This window comes from Prionailurus bengalensis, chromosome D4 (genome assembly GCF_016509475.1).
Source record: "Prionailurus bengalensis isolate Pbe53 chromosome D4, Fcat_Pben_1.1_paternal_pri, whole genome shotgun sequence".
Lineage (NCBI taxonomy): Eukaryota > Metazoa > Chordata > Mammalia > Carnivora > Felidae > Prionailurus > Prionailurus bengalensis.
The window spans coordinates 63,596,280-63,611,942 of record NC_057359.1 but is presented as its reverse complement, the minus strand read 5'-3'; positions in this window follow the sequence as shown (position 1 = coordinate 63,611,942).

The window sequence follows — 15,663 nt, the reverse complement described above, 5'->3', positions numbered from 1 at the left end:
ATTTGATCTTTTCGTGCCTAGAATAGACAATAGCATGAACCTTATGTGCCAGAGTAAGGTCAAAGGACCCCTGAGGAGGCCATTCAACCTGAAAGCTGGTCCATTCCACCTCGCAGAGAGTTCGAAGGACTGGCTTCTTGACATGGAAGCCAAGAATTGAGGCAGCTTTCCATAGTCCTGGAAATGGGCTAGTATGAGACTCTGAGAGGTGGGGGTACTCTGATTTTGACCCATGACAAAGATAGGCAGAACCAAGAAGGATGCCCAGACAATCAACAGAAAGAAAACAATTAGGCAAAACCAAGTAGGATGCACAATCAACAGAAAGAAAATAATTAAGACATGAACAGAACACATGTTCGAGATCTCAAAGCCAGTGGGCCGCGGCAGCCACATAAAAATAGGATCTTTTCTAACAAAAACCAAGCCAAATGGGATCCACCGGCATCCCTGTAGGAACCCTGACTCTGGGTCTATAGCCGTGTCCAGCAGACCCTTCTTGAGTCATTCAAATGGTGCGCCCCAATCCTTACCTCTCCCAATCCCGAGCCTCCTTCCAGGGGTCAGTGGAGCAATCCGAGGAAAGGGCCCTCTTTCAGACCTTTAACTTTCCTGGCCAATGCACCAAATGTTGTATCCACACGACTCCTGAAACAGAATGCTACGGGCACCAGTGACAGTCACAACAAAGTTTATTACAATGAAAGGCAAGGCAAACCGATCGATCAGGACGACACTCTTGACCAGAGTGCGGTCTCGAACAGCCAGGGTACATTGTTTTTATAGCCGACCACATCGTATTATTATCACCTGGGAACAGAACAAAGGACTAGTTCCCAGGTGGAAACAGTTCAAACAGGCCCTTGCCCCAATCCAATCAAGCGCTAATCCATCCCTTGATTGATAGGATAAGGCTGTTATCTCTTAACCTATAGTGTTAAAACAAAGATGTTATCTCTTAAGGCTACAGTTAGCCCTATCCTTACAGTATCTTTAAAAAATAAGAAAGGAAGGAAGGAAGGGAAAAAGACCCAGTGGAATTTAGGCAGCTTTGAAAAAAGGATCAAACCTAGTCCATGTTGGATTTCTAGTAGTATGAAGACTTTGGTCCCTGTACCCACGGGGTCTTACCTGTGCACGAAGTGAGAAAGTAAACAAGTGTTTGTGGTTTGGGTTATTAGAATAGTTTGCCTGGTCAGGAAAGGAGTAACTGGCTCCAATAGAATTCAGATTTTACTAGGTGAAGCAGAAGGCTAAGGACTGTGTTTGGGGGCCTGAGATAAGGAAACTGAAGGACTCCATAAAAATCTGCTTTTTGCTTATTTTCTGCTTCTATTCTTGTTAGGACCTGCATCCCATCCCATTTTACATATGCTTTGTAATGCAAATAGCATATGTACTCCTTGTAAGGGACTAGGAGTTAAGGATTTCTCTAGTATAGATAACTACTAAGGAAGGACCGAGTGAGAATGACTGGGAGAGGCTATGATATACGTATTCCAGACCACCAGAGCTAAACATCTGAACACCAAGACCCCCTAGCTCCAAGGAATAACACCTGGGACCTTGTCTTGTTCTAACTAGTTCCTGGATGCCTGAGAGTGTAGCAAGATTCTCGCACAGAGAGACAGGACACAGGCTTTTCTGTCCGGGAAGCAACTTTGTCATGCCAACATGAGCTCAGTGGGTTCTTACCTGAAAAACTGAGCCCCAAGCGCAGCAGGGTATAGCCTTTTATGCAATTTCTACTTGTCTCCCATATGGGGTGACATATAGTCTGACTGGACACAGTCCAAGTTACAGAGTCATGTCACAGCTATGTACATGTGTATAGTTGATCGGGCCACGTTGCCTTACTTTGTTCTGAGGAGGCCTCCACCACATCCCTTAGGAAGGGGCTCTACCACAAGAGGACACATACACCATATCATAAATAATCCCCAGTAAAACCCCCAGACCCCAAACAAAGACAAGATTCATCCTCCTTTCCTTTCTGAGTTTCCTGGTATCTCCTATGCAGATACTCCATCTGTTTCTGCTCTCTTTATATCCTCATAAACTCTGCTCTCACCCCCTGCTAGCTCAGAGTTTGATTTCCATCCTTGAGAAGCCAAGGATCCTCTTGGCTGGTCCTGAGGGACCCCTCTGGGGTCCTACTGGCATCAGACCCACCTGCTGAAATGTATTGTGTGAGATAATGACACTGATTCTCCCATCTTCCTCCTTTGGCTGCTCTTCTATTGGCAAGCCTTGCATTCAGAGAACCACTAAATGACAAGCAATGGTTCTTCTAGCCTAAAGCTTGTAAACTAGAGTTTCACAGGCTGTATTTAGTCAACAGATAAGCTTTGTTTGTTTTGGGCAGTATTGGCTGTCCTTTGTGGTTAAAAACAAAATCCAACATTTTTTAAAAAATTTTTTTTAACGTTTATTTATTTTTGAGACAGAGAGAGACAGAGCATGAACGGGGGGAGGGTCAGAGAGAGGGAGACACAGAATCTGAAACAGGCTCCAGGCTCTGAGCTGTCAGCACAGAGCCCGACGCGGGGCTCGAACTCAAAGCCGCGAGATCATGACCTAGGCCGAAGTCGGCCGCTTAACCGACTGAGCCACCCAGGCACCCCCAAAATCCAACATTTAAAATAGGATATTTGACATAAAAATGCAGATTATCAACTTCTCTTGAAAATGTTGAAACTCTAGCATCTTCATATTCTGTGGTCACGTTGACTAGGGCTGAGTTGTGCGTCCTCTTTTATTTCTGTTTACTGTAATCCCCACTAATACCAGTTCCCTCACACTAATTGAGTTTCGTTTGGGTGTCGTCACCTGTGTGTCGTACTACGACAAATCAATCGCTGATTGTAAATGAACATTGTTGGTTGCCTACCCAGAATCCATCCCCCCCCCTCACTTTCTTAATAGAACACAAGCAGGATTCTATTCAAGTATCCACTTAGCCCCCTTCATTCCCTATGTTTTAGAGAAAGCTAACTTCACTTTCATCTCCAAAGATTGTCTTAATATAAACAGTCTCATGCCCCATGCAAAGTCCTAGTCTTTTTTTTAAATTATTTTTAATTTTTTTTAATGTTTATTTATTTTTGAGACAGAGAGAGACAGAGCATGAATGGGGGGAGGGTCAGAGAGAGAGGGAGACACAGAATCGGAAGCAGGCTCCACAGAGCTGTCAGCACAGAGCCCGATGCGGGGCTCGAACTCGTGAACCACGAGATCATGACCTGAGCCGAAGTCAGACACTTAACCGACTGAGCCACCCAGGCGCCCCAACAAAGTCCTAGTCTTAACAGTGGACAATTAATCAGGGTTAATTGCTTAGACTACTACAACCAAAGCAGTTTATTTCTGAATTTTTTTGTGTGAGAACTGAAACTGCTGGAGCCTTCTTGCCAACAAGCTTAATAATGAAGCCAACACAGAGGTGGGAAGATCTAAGAGAATCTCAGGGAAGTGGTGAGGACACTCCTCACTTCAACGCACACTTGGGAGAAAAACTGAGAAGAGGGCACATCTTTGTAGAACCTTTCAATTCTAATCATGTAGATAACCATATCCTCCAGCTACTGGTAAACTACTTTTTCTGAAAGTCCCAGTCAGCCATCTGACACCTTGAGAATAAGACTTTTTACTTTACATCTGAAGTAGGTGTCCTGATTCAAACAGGTAGCCTCACCATAAAGAATTGGGAATACGCAATAGATAAAGTGGAGGATGGCAGAGACCTCTCTCAAAGAACATATTCCCTATTTATAACCAGCAACCTCCTGATCAACATCTTAATCGAGAGGGAAAAGAATAGTCCTAGAAGAATAAGTTTGGCCCTCATGAACAGTAGACCAGCATTTGCTATCCTGTCCTATGGCCTGTCTTTGTTAGCTACACAATTCTGCCACGAGGTGGCAGCAGGTGACATGCTTTGATCCCCAGTTTCTCTCCTAAAGCTTCACTGCCGAGTACCCTACTGTATTACTCTTTGGTCACATCTTCAATTTCACTCTTAGAAACCTGGCCAACTACTTACGGTGAGCTTAATGCTCTCCTGAACGACAAAATTAAGATGCTTAGGATTTTTTAGTTACCATTTGTCTATGCTCCCTGCAAATGCTCCGCTAGAAGATTATTATTTTATCTCTATGCATTCAAATATTCCACGAACTCTAGATTGGGCTATTTGTGTGCTAAACATAATTCCTTTACTTATCCTTACTTTTAGTCAAGTATTTTATCTAGTGTGACATCACTTGTCAACTATAAGGCATATAGGTTCCATGGCCCCTGCTCTAGACTTAGTGAATCAGAATCTCCAGAGGAAAATTCTCTGGAAATGCAAGTTCTTACTTTTGTTAACTATGCCCCCCTTAGGGACACATTTGAGAACACTGCCCCGAGTGAGGCTATCCAGCCCTGCCTGACTGAGAGTGTTCTGCAGAAAAGAGTTCCCTCCTCTTGTCCTCAGCTTTCCCCTCCCTCATAGACATTCAGCATTGCCACGTCTTTCTTCTTCCCCACACTTCTGTCTTCTCCCCAGATCACCGAGCCTACTATGTTATGCCCTCTTTGTACGATTTCTGCAGATCATGCTTGTGGCTTTAGTCCAGGGAGCCAGCAATCTTGAGAGCTGATAGAGTCACAAATTTTCAGAGAAGCCACCCTTCACTTTATACTCTCCTAAAAAGCTACGTTGTGTCTGTTACAGTCACATAATTGGTCTTCTACGTTTCTATGCCATGTGACATTCTATGTTTACATTACTAATATTTTTATAATTTTGATCTCTATTATGTCGACCGCACACCACAGCATCCACTGGATGACCAAAGGATAGGGATAAGCAGTGCTGGAGGTCCAAAACTATGACTTCAAAGAATGTCACTTTGGAGTCTTGCTAAGAGACACAGAGGTCTGGGCTCCCACCTGCCTCTTGCAAATGGATGTGGAGTCTTGCTGAAAGGTGGTCCTATTCCCAGCACACAGGCACTCTCTTGATCCCTCAGATGGTGATTCGTTAAGAGATTATTGTATTTTACTCCAAAGTTATGGGCTGTTTTTACCCTTGCAGAGGGGAGGATGGAAGAAGTGTCTATTACCCAATACTTTTTTTTTCTTTTTAATTTATTTTGAGAGCACGAGAAAGAGAGCACGAGCAGGGAAGGTGCAGAGAGAGAGGGAGAGAGAGAATCCCAAACAGGATTCTAGGCAGCGCAGAGCCCAACAAGAAGCTCAATCCCACGAACTGTGAGATCATGACCTGAACTGAAATCAAGATTCAGACGCTCAACAGACTGAGCCACTCAGGCTCTCCTTTTATTTACTTATTTATTTTTATTACCAACACTTTTCAACAACCCAGTGCTATGGACTGAATTGTGTCCCCCCAAAACTCATGCGATCCCCAACCCAATGTTGTTGCAGGATTTTTTTTACCACCATACCCAGGATTCATTGCTCCCACTTCAAAGAATGAAGTAGTGGACACAAAATGAGCAGCAGGCAAAAGTTTATTAGCATACCTCTCTTTTCTATTGTCCTTTCTTATTGCTTTCTGGAAAAACTTCAATCTGCTGTTCCTCAGCTTTATCCATTCTGCTATTTCACCTATTTTTCATACCTAATATTTCTCCTTAATTCCATTTTTGTTTACATTTTCTTCTTCTTTGATATTAACATCTTCTCTTATCTCTTTTAGTATGTTTACTAAAAGTAGTATGTTTACTACTTTAAAATTGCTGGTCTATTTGCTCTGTTACCTTGTGATAGAATTTATAATCCAGCATATTCCTTGTGGTTTCTTTTGGTTGTTTTTGTTTTTTTGTTTTTTGATGTTTAATTTATTTTTTAGAGAGAGTGAGTAAGTACAAGAGGAATAGACAGACAGGATCAGAGGATCTGCGCTGACAGCAGAGAGCCCAATGTGGGGCTTGAACTCACAAACCGTGAGATCATGACCTGAGCTGAAGTCAGAAACTTAACCAACTGAGCCACCCAGAAGCCCATGTCTTTCTTTTGAAATAGTTATTCTTCTGGGACGCCTGGGTGGCTCAGTTGGCTAAGCTTCCGACTTCAACTCAGGTCATGATCTCACAGTTCATGGGTGCAACCCCGCATCAGGGCTCGGATTCTGTGTCTCCCTCTCTCTCTGCCCCATCCCCACTCATGCTGTATCTCTCTCTGTCTTAAAAATAAATAAAACATTAAAAAAATTGAAATAGTTATTTTTCTCCAATGTCATGTTATTTTGGCCTGTGGGCTTATTTTCCCCTGTGTACGTATCAGGCAACATACCAGGGAGAAGGACAGTGCTCATGTCAGCTCCTGGTTACCGTGAAATGAGTGGAGAGCCCTGGCACCAAATACGTCTGAGCTAATCACATTCACTTTTCAAAATAATTTCTCAGGTCAAAGCTCCAACTTTTCCTCCCAGGGTGAAAAGCATTTGGGAGAGATACTTTCAAAACTGTTGCTCACTGGTCCTGGAGTTTGGAAGGGGAAGGGTGGGAAAGTAATTGCTCAGAGGGAGTCAATCCCATCTATTTCCTCCTCACACACAGAAGACTCTGGCCCCACTGTGTAATCTTGACATCTGGGCCAGAGCCCCGAGTCCCCACAGGGAGAGGTACAGGCCAGCTGTGGGGCTAGTTCAGTGTCTTGTCAGGAACCACAGCAGAACCTACAGCCAGCCCATCTCCACTGTCCCCTGCCTCCAGCTGCTTTCCATTCTCCAACATTCAGTTGCTCTTACCTCCTCACCCACTCATCCCTTATACTGACTTTGCCTTTATTCTATTTGCTCTTGAACTTTCTCCAGTCTGGCTTCTACCCCCAACACTCTACTGAGAGACTGCTGTATTCAGCATCATAGTAGACTCCAGCCTTTTTGCTAATCCATGTTGTGTCCTCATCTTTAACACGTTGACACAATTAATTAATCCCTCCTTGAAGAACCTTCTCTTGGTTTCAATGATGCCATCACAGCATCCAACTTTTCTTCCTGCCTCACAGACTCTTCTTCTCGGGCTCATTTGATTACTTACTATACTACCACCTAACGGCTGTCAGATGGCCCTGAGCGCTCAGCTGGCCATAGAAGGTAGATAGTGAAGGGGAGCCTGCCAGTAATTTTCATTCAATTTATAGCGATTAGAGTGGTCTTTTAAAAGCACATTTTTTAAAATATGAAATGTATTGTCAAATTGGTTTCCATACAACACCCAGTGCTCATCCCAACAGGTGCCCTCCTCCATACGCATCACCCACCCTCCCCCTAAAAGCACAAATTGAATAATGCTATCTCCTGGCTTCCCATTGCACTTGGAGTAAAATTGAATCATGTGGTTATGGCTTATAAGATTTGCATGGCCTGCTTACTCTCCCCACATACTCATTAAGCTCCGACTCTGTCCAGGCTCAGAGCTTTCTATTTCATTTTATTTTTTAAGTTTACTTATTTATTTTGAGAGAGAGGGGAGGGGCAGAGGGAGAGGAAGAGAGAGAATCCCAAGCAGGCTCCTTGCTGTCAGTTATTTACCTCTCCTGGGATCATGACCTGAGCCATAATCAAGAGTCAGACTTTTAACTGACTGAGCCACCCAAGGGGCCCCAGACCTTTCTATTTTAATTACTGCTATCTCTCTGGAACTTACAGTAGTGCCTGACAAATAGTAGATATTTGTAGTAAGCTGAATAATGGCCCCCAAAGATATCCACATTCTAATACCTGGAACCTGTAACTATGTTACTTTATATGGCAAAGAGACTTTGCAGATGTAATTAACTTAAGGACCTTGAGATGCGGAGATAAGAATGTTTGTGTGCCCCCAAAATTCATATGTTGAAACCCTAATCCCCCAAAGTGATGGTATTAGGAGGTGAGGCCTTTGGGAGGTGATTAGGTCATGAGGGCAGAGGGATTAGTGTCCTTACAAAAGAGACTCCAGAGAGCTGGCTTGCCCTTCTGCCATCTGAAGTTACAGTAAGAAGATGGCTATCAATGAGGAAGCTAGTCCTCACGAGACACCAAATTTGCCAACACCATGATCTTGGACTTCCCAGACTCCAGAACAGTGAGGAATGTGTTTGTTATTCATAAACCACCAGTCTATGACAGTTTGTTACAGCAGACCCAATGGACTAAAACAGGGAGAGTATCCTGGAATACCCTGGTGAGCTCTGAATGTAATCACAAGGGCTCTTAATAAGAGGGAGGCAGGAAGATTAAAGGAGGAAGAAAATGATGCGCTGATGGAAGAAGGGAAGAAAAGGCGATGAGATACATGGCCATGAGCCAAGAATGTGGGCAGCCTCTAGAATCTGGAAAAGATCAGGAAGCAGATTCTTCCCTGAAGCCTCCAGAAAGAACCAGCTCTGCTGACATCTTGATTGTGGTCCATAAGACAGACTTCTGACCTTCAGAATTGTAAGAGATTACATTTGTGTTTGTTTCAGATTTGTGGTAATGTGTTACAATAGCAATAGGAAACTAACATAGTGCAGAAAGTATGGGTCAGAGGGTTGAATGAATTTAAAATATCATTGCTTTAGGGGCACCTGGGTGGCTCAGTCGGTTGAGTGTCCGACTTCAGCTCAGGTCATGATCTCACAGCTTGTGAGTTTGAGCCCTGCATTGGGCTCTGTGCTGACAGCTCAGAGCCTGGAGCCTGCTTCCGATTCTGTGTCTCCCTCTCTCTCTCTGCCCTCCTCCGCTCATGCTCTGTCTCTCTCTGTCTCAAAAATAAATAAACATTAAAATATCATTGCTTTATATGTATGTCCAAATACAGTATCTCTGAGCCACCCCTCCCCAATGCAGAAACAGTCCCAGTCGGAGTGTCCTCTGGTTATTTTGGGGAATGAGTTCCCAACTACGGTTGTTCCTATGCCCCCATTAGTGAAAAGCGATGGGGAAAATGATGGAGACCTGACTTCACTACAAACAGTCTGTTCTATTTCTGACTCTGATCAGAGTGTCTCTTCCCAGGTTAGTGGGTAGGATGAGACACATGCCATCCTGTTCCCTCTTGTTTTCCCTTGTCTTTGTTCACCCTGCCTCCGACCCAAATGTTCTCCTCTAGTTCCAAAATAAAAGCCTCAGCATTGCAATGATGCAAATACACGATGGTGGGAAATTGCAGTGAGGTCACTGCTGGCCTCAAACAGTCAAAAACATCCTGTTACACACACACACACACACACACACACACACACACACACTCTCCCCACAGATTGAGAGAGAGAGAAAGAGATGGGAACACAATAAAGATATTCATAACTGTTTAATTTGGCTTAGACTTTTTACTTTCAGTAAATTTTGATTTTCTTTTTACTTGACTGTACTTGTAAATTTTTCACAATGAGCATAAATTATTTGTAAAATAAGTAAACTTTGGGGTGCGTGGGTGGCTCAGTTGATTAAGTGTCAGACTTTGGCTCAGGTCATGATCTCATGGTTCGTGAGTTTGAGCTCGCATCAGGCTCTTTGCTGACAGCTCAGAGCCTGGAGCCTGCTTTGGATTCTGTGTCTCCCTCTCTCTCTGCCCCTCCCCGGCTCACGCTCCCTCTCAAAAATAAATAAACATTTAAAAAACAAATAAAAATAAGTCAACTTTATAACAGAAAATATGTCAATTAGGTACAACCTATTTTTAGAACCATGGTGGGGTTGCTACCAAGCCAAGAGTTTGACAAAAATATGAGAGGAATATAAATTGTCAGCACTGCAGCAGAGTCTTAATACAATCAGGTGATGGAAGTTAGTTAGTAATGCAAATTAGGCAACAAAAATTGTTTCTAAGAGGCATGGACCAGCAAATCCCCAGTACACAGAGTGGCATCATGACCGTAACAGACTGCTTAGCATATACATAAGTGACATGAATCCTCATGGAAGCACCTCCGAGTCCTCAAACCCTGGTATGCATCTGATTCCTAGTCCCGAATTTTTGACCCGGTATCTTCCGCTTCCCTGAGAAGCTAAAACAACCCTCCTCAGTTAGATGAGTGGCTTTTTAGTCCTGGGAAGATTTATAATTAACTACAGAGAAAATAAATTAAATTAAACACATAGTATTAATACTTTCATTTAACTCAAGAGAATCTGTGTGTGTCTACAATGTTTAAGAGAATCTGTCAGTCTGTCATAATTGTAAGTTAAAAGACATGAGAATTTGATTCAATGTAGAAACTGCATTGAATGTTACAAGACTTTAGAGGCATTCTATACAGGAAGGTATTAGATGTTCAAAGGTTGTTTAAATACTTTGTAAGCTTTTTGCTTATGAAAGTGTTGTGTTTACTGTCAGGTAACTAAAACATGTAAGAAAATCAAACATATTTAAATGTACAAATGTAATTTAAAATCAACAAATTAAAAAGAAAAATTGCTTGTTTACATATAAAACTATCAGATTTATAAACAGAAGAACAGATTTATAAATTAAATTTACAGAGTTAAAAAAAGATAGGTTTTAAGAATTTCCACATTAATATATTCACCTTATTTTCAATCCATGTAACTGCAGGTATTTCTTAAAAGGCAGAAAAGCCCCCCCCCCCACATTAAAAAAACACAAACTCTCATTATCATAACTAAATTCTTACAGTAACAATAGAAGAAAATGAAATCTCAGGTTTCAAAAAAGTGGTGTTATGTATATTATATTTAAATCGGAAATTTTAAAAAATGTATGCCAATCACATAAAAACTTAGTTTGACATCCCTCTAGAATTTTTTTTTTTTTTTTTTTTTTTTTAGTTTATTTTGAGAAAGAGAGAGCACACACACAAGTGAGCAGGGTAGGGGCTGAAAGAGGAAGAGAGAGAGAATTCCATGCAGGCTTCACACAGTCAGCACAGAGTCTGATGTGGGGCTCGAACTCATGAATCCGAGATCATGACCTGATCTGAAATCAAGGGCTGGACACTCAACCAACTGAGCCACTCAGGTGCCCTGACATCCCTCTAGAAATTTGAATAAATTATCACTCACGAACTCTGGGTCTAAAATAAACTGGACATCAGACAGTAAAAATAAGCACAGTTTAAAATCAGACTCATGGCAAAAATACCATATTGTAGTTCTTTAATCAACTATTGCTTGTAGATACCAAGGATCGACTATAGTCCCCACCCGATCAAGGCTACCTCAAAGGATAATACACACAGGTAGTATCCAAACCTACTTACAATCGGTTCCTTCATTTCCTCATTCATTCATTCATTCATTCCAAAAACACCCAGTATAAGTAACTGGTGTATGACAAGGCTGCTCTAGGTCCACAGGGAACTCGTTTTCCAGACAGGTAATCCTCCCCAGGGCAGGAGCTATTGTCAGAGGCTAGGTCATAAATGGCTTTAACTGTCATGCAAATGAGCTTGAACTTTCAGTCTGGTGGAGTGTGTTAAACTGGAGAGAAACCTGATCTGGTTAATGTTTTTAGAAAATTCACTGGGTTAGCCCTCTGGAGGTTTGTTTAGAGTCCAAACATTACAAAGCCTAAGATTGAATAGGAGACTATTACCAGGTGAGAGATGCTGACTTTTATCTATGCTCCGCTGTCAAAATCAGGTGAGCAGAGTAAGAGATCTGACTATTCAGATTCCAAATGTTAGTTCTGGATAATCAAAGTTTAGCTGTAATAAACATAGATTAGAATGTCTACTTTGGGACTTAACCCTGGATGGTCTCTGCTTTTTGGGTTTTTTCTCTTTTGTGAAATGGGAAGAATCCAAGATTAGGTGATGGTTAGAGGTTACCATGACAGAATTTCCAGTGTCGAGGGTGGTGAGCAACTGGAGAGCCTTCTCGCTGCAGATGAAGAAGGACGCCAAAAGCATTCAGGTAAGTTGTAGGCACTTCTTGGGACATGGTCTGCAGTGAGTCTTTAATGAAATGTTTATGGTGTTTTGGTAAAGTAACAGTTTCAATAAGGTTTTTCCTCACAACTCACAAAGATTCTTTTTTTTAATGCTTTTTTTTTTTTTTTTTGAGAGAGAGAGAGAGAAAGAGAGAGAGAGCACGAGAGCAGGGGAGGGGCAGAGAGAGAGGAGGGCAGAGGATCCAAAGCAGGCTCTGGGCTGACAGCAGAGAGCCTGATGTAGGGCTCAAACGCAGGAACTGTGAGATCATGACCTGAGCCAAAGTCAGAAGCTCAACCGACTGAGCCACCCAGGTACCCCACAGCTCACAAAGATTCTTTGCTTTTTTTGTTTTTCAAAGATTCTTTGCTTGACCAAACTTAAGTCAGCCTCCTCAATCTTCTCCTAAGCCCTTCTGTACACTTCCTTGTAAAATCCAGTGTTAGCAAGAATCTTGCTAAATTAGTTTGGCAAGAAACCCCACCCTCGATATCTGATCATCGTGGCCTATTTTTAGCATGGATCAGGTCAAGTACCTTTAGCCAGAGTCACTCTTTGCACATGATGCTTCCTCTCAGTGATTTGCTATCCACCATTCCCTATCCTGTTTCTTGGCTATAAATTCCCATTTGCCCATGCTATGTTCAGAGTTGAGCTTAATTCCCTTCTGTAAGACTCCATGTCAGGGGGGTCCCTGTACCTATCATCATGGCTCCCCTTGACACCTTACCATCTTCAATAAGTGCCACTGAATAATTTTTTCTTTAACACACCCAAAGGGATGGATGAGTAAGAATCATAGCCGTGAACCTTAAAAGGATCTCTTAGAAGAATCTTCTATTGTGAGAGATGGAAGCTGTTGTCAGGGTTCTGGTTTCCATGTTAGGTGGTGATTTCAAGGGCATTTCTTATATTATTATTGTTCTTGATAGATAGAAGTCCTTATATAGACACGTAATGAGAACTATGATTAATCTCTCTCTGTGACCCCCAAGTCCAAATTTTATAAAAACAAGAAGAAAATGAGAGAGAAAATGAAAGAGAAAGGAGAAACTCTGTCTTTCCTAGATTACCACTCTTCCTGCCTCTCCCTAGAATCTCTTGATTTATTACCTTTCATAAAATACCTTCATGGCTGTTCCGCTTTGGGTTTTAATCTGAAAAACTGACTCCCTGTTACTCTTGTATGTAGTTATTATTATCTATGCCTAATGATAATCACATAAAATAAAAATAAACACCCTTTAAACTACCATTCAACATGCAAATTAGAGTCTTTCTATATGATTTTTAACAAATTGAGTATGAAACAACTTCAAATAATTGTGTGTTTCTCTTCATATTGGATGAAGTTTAATCACATATAATTTTTAAAAACCAAAATAACAACAACAACAAAAATGTGTTAACCTCTCATGTAAAAGAAGTCTGGAAGTAGGAGGTCTGCGACTGGTCCAGGAAATGGGAATAGCTTCCCAATCTCCTGTCTGTGACAGGTGCAACTGTCAGCCTGCACTCTGAGTGAGGAGCCTAAGTTGGGGATTGAACTCACGATCCTGAGATCGAGACCTGAGCTGAGACCAAAAGTCTGGATACTTAATCGACTGAGCCACCCAGGCACCCCCTGGGCATTCCTAATGACAGACTCCATGAGAGTGTGACACACACCTCTTTCTTATCTCATTCTCATCCATGGTGTTGGCACTGTCAGAACAGTACTTCAGTAAATACTGCTTGTAAAATGGAGGCTGACTGGATGCTCAGGGGGACAGATGGGCGTTCAGATAGATGGATACAAGATTCCATGGGAACTTAATATCTAGTACCAACTCTGCTGACATAAGAAGAAATCACATGAGCATTCATTGGCTTTACTGCCTTACCTTGTGACCACTGAATAGACGTTTCAGAGTAGGTGTCTGCAAACCAGACTAAGTATTTCAGGCTTTTGCATCGTAAGGTCTCTGCCACAACTATTCAACTCAGGATAGCAGCCATAGACACATGTAAATGAATGACCACGTGCCAGTAACACTGAAATTTGGATTTCATATAATTTTCACATGTCTCAAAATGTCCTTCTTTTTAACCATTCAGTATTATAAAAAACCATTCTTAGTTTGTGGACTGCACAAAAACAGGCAGTGAGTTGTAGTTTGTTAACCCTCAGCCTACAAAGGCAAACTGACCCAGAATTAGAAGCACTAAGAAAGGTAATAAAACAATGAGGTGAAAACCCTGGGAGCTGGCTTTCACTTTTCTTTGGCTTTCCTTTTTCTTCCCCAGGATCACTCCACTTGCCTTCTCTCGGGTCCTCTTCCTCAGAATTGGTCTTCAACCAACGTGCACATTTTCTCATACCACAAGCGTTACATCATTCAGAACGGTTTTGCTTAAAATAGGTTACTGGAAGACTGAAAAACATTTGAGACCCAAAGTAATAGCTTTCTAATGAAGGGCTTTCGTGCACTGAGAGACATCATTTCCTTAATGTGAATAAATCTGCGTGCCCACGTGATGGAATATTATGTTGGCTTCTATTCCTCTCCCAAAAGAAACATGCTTCCTGTTTGCGAGACTTCGGGTAGCCCTGAGGGCAGGAACAGACTTACATACCTCTGCTTGAACAAGTAGTGATGACTTATCTGAGGGGAAAAAATATTCTGCAGTTCTCATTTGGAGACTGAGTTGGCTTGAGGCCTCACTGCTGTTTTTAAGAAGTGCTTAGACTTTAGGTAGTTTCATTCATGATAGGTGAATAAAATAAAAGTTACAATGTATGACAGATTACATTTTCAATTACCACTTAAATGGGCACTTATTATGTACTTAGTGAATACTTGGCTCTTCCACAGTAAACCCTAAGTTATCACCTTCAGCTCTCACCTAGTTATTTTTGGATCTTTTATTAAACCTCTGTGGCCTGTTAACTAAAATGATTTCTGAGAGATGAAGCTCACAAATGACCTCTCTCAATGCATGAAAGCCCTTCATTAGTAATGATAGCCACTTTTCAGACATCTCTTTCATAATGCTCTTCTCCCTTTGCTCAGCTCTCTTTTATGTTCTGTGCAAAATTTTTAACCTTCTCATGTAAAAGAAGTTCTGGAAGTAGGCTTACCTCATTCTCATCTACGGTGTTGGCACGGTGTCAGAAGAGCTCTTCAATAAATATCAGCCAAAATTAAAGGTTGGGGATGGGTACTGAACCATCGAAGTCACTCCCGGAAGACTGACGGGTTAAGTGGAAAGAGCCACAGACCTAAATCCCATGCCTGGATAGGTGATCTAGTTTAGCCAAACCTTTCTGATTTTGAATAAATGTTTACAGTCTGGCTTTTGGAACTAGGAAAGGTTGTACTTGGCAATTCTTCTCAAATCTTCCATTTGCAAATTGGGGATGATAATCTGTAACGTCCAGGGTGAAGTGAGATCTAGAGGAACGTTCACTAAGACGCCTGGGTGCAGTGGGGATTCGGGGCGGAAGTGGGGTGTCCGCTCTTATTTTCATTATGGGTGAAACCAGTTCCTTCCAGCGGAGAAAATGCTTGCAAGCCCGCTGGGGCTGCGAACAGCGCAGAGACCTAATCCTTCCAGAATTTCAGTTTCCTTTGCCATGAGCCTGCTTTTCCCTTTCTGCCCATCAGTTGGCGCCTTTTGCCGTCCTTTCCCCCCCCCAAGCTGGTCGCTCCGCAGCTCGCAGGTCACATGGCCTGCCGGAGCGCGGGGACCCGGCGCGGGAGCTGCGCCGCGGGAGGAGGCGAGGCTCCGGCGCGCACCCGAACCGCGCGG